The sequence below is a fragment of the Gobius niger genome (genome assembly GCF_951799975.1).
Source record: "Gobius niger genome assembly, chromosome: 21".
NCBI lineage: Eukaryota > Metazoa > Chordata > Actinopteri > Gobiiformes > Gobiidae > Gobius > Gobius niger.
Genome location: NC_136872.1, coordinates 22345950 through 22354781, shown reverse-complemented (window position 1 = coordinate 22354781; position 8832 = coordinate 22345950).

Genomic DNA, 8832 nt, shown 5'->3' with positions numbered 1-8832 from the left:
TTGTTTGCAGATGGTCCAGGGATGGTTTAACAGACTAAACCCTTCACTGAACCCTTTTCATCCGTCAGAATTTGCAAAACATCCGTCAACATTAAGCCAACATATGTCTGGTTCATGACAACATGTGTCACTTGTTTTGCATGGCCCGAAGACTGAAAGCAGACCATTCAAATCAAAGGGAAATGTGCTATATGGTAGTGTACAGCATGTTCAACCCCACATTTTACATAATTCCATTGTTTTAGCAGTTCATGTAAAGTTTCACAAGTTGATGTTTGCATAGCTCTGGCCACTTGATTTCATATTTTGCTGGATTGCCTTTAACTTTGATTACATCACACATTAATTCACTGTTGTATTGTTTCATTGAGCTTCTGCAAAGTCAAAAGATTAATTTAAATCCAGTTTTTCACCAAGATCTTGTATGGATGATGGGAGGAAGTGCTGGAGAAGGCAAAGATTCTTAATGGGGGTTAGGTCTGGACTCACTGGAGGCCAATCCAAGTGTGAGAAGAACGTCTCAAGCTCCTGGACCACTCCTTCATAAAATGGTGAGCCTGATAAATCCATCTTGGAATTTACCCATGCCATCAGAGAAGAAGGTGGAATAATGATGATGGAATAACCTCAGGATGTTCAGGTCGTCCGCGGATTTCAATCTTCGTGTTGCTGTATCGAGGCCTAACCAACAGCAGATGTCCCGGACTTTGGGATTGGCTGGTCTATTGGCACCACCACCACGTCAGCGCAACCTTCTCAACTTTGTGAGTTTGATGTTACTTGTTTGCTTTACAGCGCGGCAGTTTACCGTTGCGGTGCAGGTACAGTATTGGCAACACCAGCATGCTCGGCAGAGTAAGCCAAGACATTGCAAACCACAATGAACAGGACTCATGAGCGGAGTTCATAAAAGAGAAACCCGATAGACCGACGACATCGCTCACAAAATTCAACAAGAGGGTTCCCGTGATGGCTGTGATCGTACAGAAAGCTCTGCGCTTGGATTGGATCCCCTTAGCGCCATCTCCAGGCGCCGGACGGATTAGCGCACGGAGAACAGAGAGATTGCAAAACAAGACGACAAGGGCAAAAGCACTCAGACAAGTTAAAGACATATAACTGTACTCATCGAGGCTCGCCAGAAAAGAACTGATTGATTGAATGGCGCTGTTCAGCCAAACAAATGTGCAGCTGATGTTCCGAATGAGAGACCCCGTTTGAGATTTTAGACTGAGGTAAGTTACGGGGTGAATGACTGCCAGGTAGCGCTCGAGGCACGTGAAGATTTGGAAAAATGTGGTGGCAATATAATTGACTATGACGATATAGATGCCGATCATTATTAAGACATCACAGTGTAAAAAGAAGTTTAGTGTCAAAAGACAGGACCCCACGATGCCGAGCAGCTGGATGGTCACCATGTTGTAGGTGAAGATGTCGGTGTGGCTGATCCTGGCTCTGCTCCTCCACTGCCGAACTCCCTGGTGGAGGATGTAGAGGCACAGAGGCAGGATGAACGGCACATTCACCAGAAAGAAGCCGAAGAGGTAGTATTTAGTCGAGGTCATCTTGTAGCATAGGCTGAGTGCATCATGGATGGTGTCTGGGGGTTTATAGGAGGAATTGGACGCCATTTCTGTTAAAAAGAGAATTTAATTATATTGAATTCTTCTCTCTACATTGAGTTCCTTACACCGATTTATGTATTACGTAAATCATGACCCTAGGACACACTAGGTCTGTGTGCTTGAATGTGAGGGGGAGGGAGGAGCAATTTTAGTCGTTTATAGGTATAGGATGGTGTTTTGCTCATTGCTGTTCATACAACATACATAATAGATATAAAGAAAAAAAAAACATGTGAATTAAAACAAATGAGAAAGACAAGGAGGCTATAGCAAATGGAAAATGAGCATATTGTGTTGTTTTTTACTTGATTTAAAAGGCTGTGAATGTTCTGTTCTGTTAACCCCTTAACCCCAAACCTTCACCAAGCACATCTCCTCCAGTTTTACCCACAAATAAATATCTAGAAAGCTTCTCCACTGGAGCTTACGGACTGTAGGCCAGAGTAACGCCTCATTTGAAAGCTCCAACCTGCAAAACTCATCTAAGTCTGTTCCTTGTCTTTTTTTTTAGTCACATTTTGTAATATAATGTAACCAGTTAAGCTACAAAAATGTGACGAAAACCCAACCAAAAAGGACAAAAACTTAACAAGAAGGAACCTGATTGCTCCTTTCTGACTGACATAGACTGATCAAAGCCACAAAACAAAAATATGGAAGACAATACAAGAAGACTACGGAAGAGAAAACATCTGCAGTAAAACACCACCGATGAGAAAGTTCCTGAAATGTCTTACTTGTGAGAGCCGGGAGATCCGTGTTCTTGGCTCGAGCCCAGGGTCGGTTTAAACGCCAAACATCTCTCAGTCAGAATTTGCTAATCATGTGCCAACTTCAAACAGCACTGGTGAAACAAATGCTCAGGTCCTTGTGTTATGAAAGTGTTCTGAAAGCACACACTAGTCAAATGAGAGGCAAATGTGTTTTATGGTGGTTTCCAGGGGGAGCAGATGGATAGGCAAATTTATTTATGCAGCACATTTCATGCAGATGGCAACACAATGTGCCTCACAGCAACACCGAAAACACACAACAAATCAATTGATACAACTCATAAAAATACATACAAACAATATATTAAAAATGATATATTAAAATGAGTTGAAGGGATGTTTCAGGATTTTTGACATAGGGCCTCATTTCCTAGTTATCCAGAGTGTTGCTGATTTCTGGAGATTTTTTTTTTTTTTAATTTATGCAGTTCTTATATTTGAAGAGTTTCGTGGCGCTAGGCTTGTGCTAGGCTAGCGCATTTCTATGGTATCAGCTAGCCTGCATTAAAAACAGTCTGACCCGCTCCACAGAGCACCTGAGGCAAATCACTTATAACACCTGACTAACCACTAACTTGTTTATTCAGAAAAGAGCCTTTACACGTCTTCATTCACTGTTGATATGGACTATGGCAGATTGTTGGACAGAGATGATGGACGTCTACTCAGATGTACCACTGTCACCTGTGAAATCAATGGCCCTGTGGACATTTTAGACAAGTTTGTGCCTAAATGCTAATGTGGCTAACATGTGGCTAACATGTCGCTAACATGTTCTTCTGGCATGCACTGAGCACTGCCAGCACAAATATCAGTGGATTTCACAAATGGCTCATTTTGAAGAGAATAGTCATTAGGAAAAAGGGAGCAGAACTGGAATTGCCTAAAAGTTTGTTTTGTGGAGTAATTTTAGGTCATTTCTGACCATGAAAGTTGATAATAATGAGCCAAATTTTCCCAAAAGAGCATTTTGTTGGATTTTTTGTTGAATTGTGTTTTACTTTATTATTTTGGACCAAAAAAAAACAGTCAGCCTATGATTGGACCACAGATAATGTAATATGGATGAGAAATGCTTAATTTTTTAATTTTTTTTTTTTGCTGTCCTTAATAAATGTTTTGATTCATGTGATGATGTTCCATGACTGGAATAGATGTTTTGGGGAGAATTGCCTGTTTAAAAATCTGTGCCACATGTCTATATTGGTCGAAATATAATTTGCTTAAAGGTGGGGTATTATGCAAAATCGACTTTTTCGAGCTTTCCATCATGTTATTATGTCATTCCCTCATTAAAAACATGCCTGAAGTGTTGCCTTGGCACATTCACGTATTTTTGAGTAATCTGTAAAAACTCTGATGGCGGCCATTTTAGGGATAGGTTTGCCTGAGTCCTCCTAGGAACGCCCCCACCTCCTGGAGACGCCTCCGAGCTTTGGTCACCAGCCGAGTAACCAACCACTGCTCCTCAGCAGAGCCCCCTCCCCACTGATGTCACAGACAGCGTATGGAGGGGGCGTGTCGGAAAGGCTCAGAGGTTCTTAAAGAGACAGAGGCCTATTTCAAGACATTCACTACAGCCATTTTGAGAGAGACATTTTATACAAGGCAGTTATTCTAATTTACTGCATTGACAGACCAACAGAAGGTTTGGTTATCATTGTAGTGTGATATAGACTGGTGCTATGTGATTGAAAAAAGCATAATACCCCCTTTTTAAATACTATATGCAAGTGGAACTGGAGTGAGTCCTGAATGGATCAGAATTTAGAAAATCTAGTTGAGCAGAAGTTGCGGAGTTAAGGAATAGAAGGAAATTGTGGATTATTGGAATAGTTACGTGAAAGCTTTGCGTTAATAGTTGCGATCTCAACGTTGCTAAATCCTGGAGGGACTAAGAGCTTTACTACAAAAGCAAAAGTGACAGGCATGAGCTTTAAGAGGATGTAGCTGTAGCTGGTTGCGTCTTCTTGTTATTGCTCATTACTTTAGCCCTGTACAGAAAAAGCAGCGGCAAAACTAAGCTGCTGGGCAAACTATAGAACACTCCGGATATGAGAATGGCACAGCGCCACTTTTGGCTCAGGTTCGACTCAAAAACTCCCACCACTGTCAGTTGCATAATGATTCGGAAAAGCAGAACGGACAGGATGACCATGATGGTGTTGAAAGCCCTGCGTTTGGATTGGCTGACGTGGACCCGCTCTCCCGGCGGCGGACGCATCAGAACGTACAGCACGGCGAAGTTACAGAAGGACACCACGGCGATGGAGAACGGCAGGTAGAAAAGCTGGATCACGTTGTCGTACCCGGCGTCGATCGCGATCTTCAGGAAGAACAGCAGCCAGGCGCAGCCGATGAGCGCGTTCCTGATCCTGACCCCGCCCCTTTCCTTGAGGCGGAGGTAGACGATCGGGTGGACCACGGCGACGTAGCGATCCAGACACGTTAAAATGTGGAAGTGGACCTGCCCGAACGAGGTGAAGGAGTAAACGGTCATCGATTTGAACATGAGGCGGACCATGTTCTTCCAGTAGCCGTGGATGTAGACCATGCAGGCCACCAGGCTGACCATCTCCATGGCGACCAGGTGGTAGGTGAAAACGTCCGAGTGCATGTTGGATTTACGCCAGCACCTGCGCCGGAGGCCGAGGATCCAAACGGAGAGGCAGAAGGGCATCAGGGCGAGGATGTTGGTGACGGAGAAGGACAGGAAGATGGTGTAGCTGAAGCGGAGCAGGAAACAGGCGTCGAGCGGCGAGACGGGGGCAGAGGGCGAGGAGCTGGCGTTGTGAAACATCACTGAGGGGAGAAGATAAGATAAGAAAAGATAAACCTTTATTCATCTCACAAAGGAGAAATTCACTTGTTACAGTCGGCGTTCAAGAAGAAGAGTTAATAAAGTGCAGCTGATACAGAGATTATTGCACATGTTACTTTACAGTCTTATTGTACACAATGATTGTTAATAACTCCTTAATAATTTGAAGGAAAACTTCGCACATCAAATACTGGTTTACCATCAGGCCCTAAACTGGATTTTTTGATTGCAAACAATCGAAGAAGTCGCAAAATTCAAATCGTCGTTCACGTCAAAACTCATTTCGAACTTTCCTATTTGTAGCATCACAAATCTACATAGGGACGAGTTTAAAGGTACATTTCCCAACTTCAAGTCTCACTTTCACAGAAGTGCTAGAAGAAAAAACAATTCTAAATGCTATAGAGACACAGTTTTTTCCCCACAAATGAGTTTACAACATACTAAAAGGGAACAATGCAAATTTCACTCCATTGATTGAAAAAGCAGTCAGGTATAGGGAAATGTGGAACACCCTTTGTTGAGGATCCTCATGGTCAGAATCAGCTGGCTGGTTTTTCAGGTTGATGGGAAAAACCTGTGCACTCGGAGGAAACACATCCAGACACGGGAAGAACAAGATGATCTTTATTTACAGCGCCTTTCACAGACATCGTCACAATGCGATAATTTTACACTTGGTGGTGGTAGCTGCAACAGCACACGTCTGTGCCAACGGTCCCCCAACCAACACCATTCACACACACACACACATCATTCATCCTGGCCTATTGTACATGTTTTTAGTGGTAGGAAACCAGAGCACCCGGAGGAAATCTACGCAGACACGGGGAGAACATGCAAACTCCACACAGAAAGGCTCCGTCCAGGTGAGATTCAAACCCGGGACCTTCTAGCTGTGAAGCGAGCGTGCTAACGCTACCGTGCCACCCTGTCAGGAGCATAACATGCAAATGCCACAGAGAGGCCTGCACCATCCGGGGATTTAACCAGCCCTGTTGTTGTGAGACACGAGCGAACCACCACAACAAAAAGATATGCAAAAGTCTTGCAATGTATTGTGGATTTATATCAATCAATCAACCAATTAAACTTTATATATATAACGATTTTCCTATCGAAAAGTAAGTGCTTTACAGATTATAGATATACTGTAACTAACACTGTATTTGTTTTAACCCCTGACCGGCTGTGTGGAAAAGTCTAGTCATTATTATTATCAAATATGATGCTTTTGCTGAATGTCTGACATGTGGGTCCAGAAAGTTCCCAGAAAAACCCCTTTGATTCTCCAGAAAAACCCCTTTGATTCTTTCACATTTTTATGGAGCTGCTGGAAACGGAAATTGTATTTTGTTAATATTTCAACAACCCTGGCTATGAACGTGTTCATTTGAACAAAGCACATCAGAACAAGTGCTGTTTTTTTGTGATAAAACTTAGTGTTGCAAGTAAGTAATGCAAACTTCATAACCACTCATGTTAATCTCTTAACCCCCACCTGAACCGAGCACATTTTCTCCAGGGATTATCCAAGTATCTTCTAAAGAGCGTGGCTAAGAACCTACATTCATTTATATTGTAGGTCTTTGTTTTCAAATGAGCTGTTAGCTTTGGGTAAAGCTCAACTGGAGAACATGTGCTCCATTAAAGTGGGGGTTAAGGAGGAATAACATAAATGTACTTGAATGAAGAGATTAAATCCTAAGTGTATTTGGTCTGGTCTTCAACAAAATAAAACCTCTTATTGCCAAAGGAACAAGCACATGTTTTCTTAGTTCAGTGAAAAAGAATCTGTTTTAAAAGTAAAGTTTATTTGTGTGATTTCAAGTGGGATTCCTGTTCCTTTGGCGTTAGCGTTTGTATCTGATCTTATATGTTAAATACTTCTTAGCTCAAACAGACTCAAATCCAACATAAAGAACCTTTATTCATTTAAGATAGTACTTTTGAGTCGTGAATTTAAAACATCAATACTTTCTACATACAGTAAGTAAAAGTCCGACTCACCTCCGGTTCCTGCAGGTCACTGTGGTGCGTTTGGTCCATACAGAGGTTTTTAAGTGATTTCTGATATACAGCACACGCCTATAAACTTACATGACTGTGTGGCGTCTGTTTTGTATAAATAAACTTCTTGCATGAGAGAAAGTCATTCCGCATCTCTAATTGAAAAGTGCTCTATGAAATTGTATCTCCTCCAGCTCATGAGGCAAATCAGGCTTTCATATTTGAACAGCTTATGTAAATAGTTCTGTGACCACCGCAGCGCACTAGACAACGAACTCATCCCTCAGCCCAGTGCAGGATTATAATACATGCAAAGTATTGAAATAGTCCATGGTATTTGATCTCCTGCTCATTTTGTCAAATACCTGGGAATATTTAGAAACTCATCCTAGATCTGTGGTCACTGAAAATGTTTGATTTCGGGATTTGGGTTTCAGTTACATCCAGTGAAAATGTGTTGAATTCTGTACTTGATTGAAACTGTGCAGGTGCGTAGAATGACCACCAGATGTCACCACTGATCAAGGGCCTTAGGAAAGAACCTCCAGGCGCCTCAATACTTCTGACTACTGTTTATGTAAAGAATATGTTGAACTCCCGAGACTCATTACATGCAAAGTGAGATATGTCAAGCCTTTGTTTGTTATCATTTTTATGAAATTTGGGGTTTATACAAGCTGAGCCAGAATAAACAAACTTATAACAAATAAAGGCTACACATTTGTCACTTTGCATGCAATGAGTCTACTGTATATATTAGTTTCACAGTTCTTTCCGAAACAACAAGGTCTTAGCTTTCAAATGAGACATCGGCTGTAAGCAAAAATATCACAAAAAAGCAATACAAATTTGACAGAAACGCAATAAAAATGTTACAAATACAGGCCAGAAAAGCAACAATATATAACACAATAAAAAAGCAACAAAACCATGACATAAATGTGGCCACAACAAAAAGGTGTCGGTCTTAGCTTTCAAATACACGTTCCTACAGGCTGTGAGATCCAGTGAGGAAGCTTTTAGATTTGGGTAAAGCTGAACTGGAGCAAATGCCTCGGTTAAGGTGGGGTTTAAGAGGTTGAAGTGATATGACTGGGCGGCAGGGTTAGAAGCACAGTAGTTAGTGCTTGTGCTTCACAGCTCGAAGGTCCCGGGTTCAATTCCCGCCAAGGCGATCTATCACAGGGTTGTTAGTTGTTGTTTGGTGGTGGAACTGCAGGTAACTGGAAACTGTCAATTTCTTGAAAACTCCGGGGAACGAAACGCCAGGCCCGTCTAGTTTGTTCAATTGGACTTTATCATGCAAATATTATACCCTAATATAATATACCCTAATATACCCTAAAGCATTATTTTGCATTGACAACAGTAAGTTTTTGTACGTTTGGAAATCATTTTGTGTGAACTCAAAGTGAGGTCAGCTTGTTAGTTCAAGTTTACATGACAATGGACAAAACACGTGTTTCCAATATGTTCATGGATTACATATACGTATGTATACTTCAAGGATGTTTACATGTCTTTTTTCTTTCCCTTTCCCTGTCAATCTTAAGTGAATGACAGATAGTGTCTATTTCTACATGGTTATACGGAGCTTGTA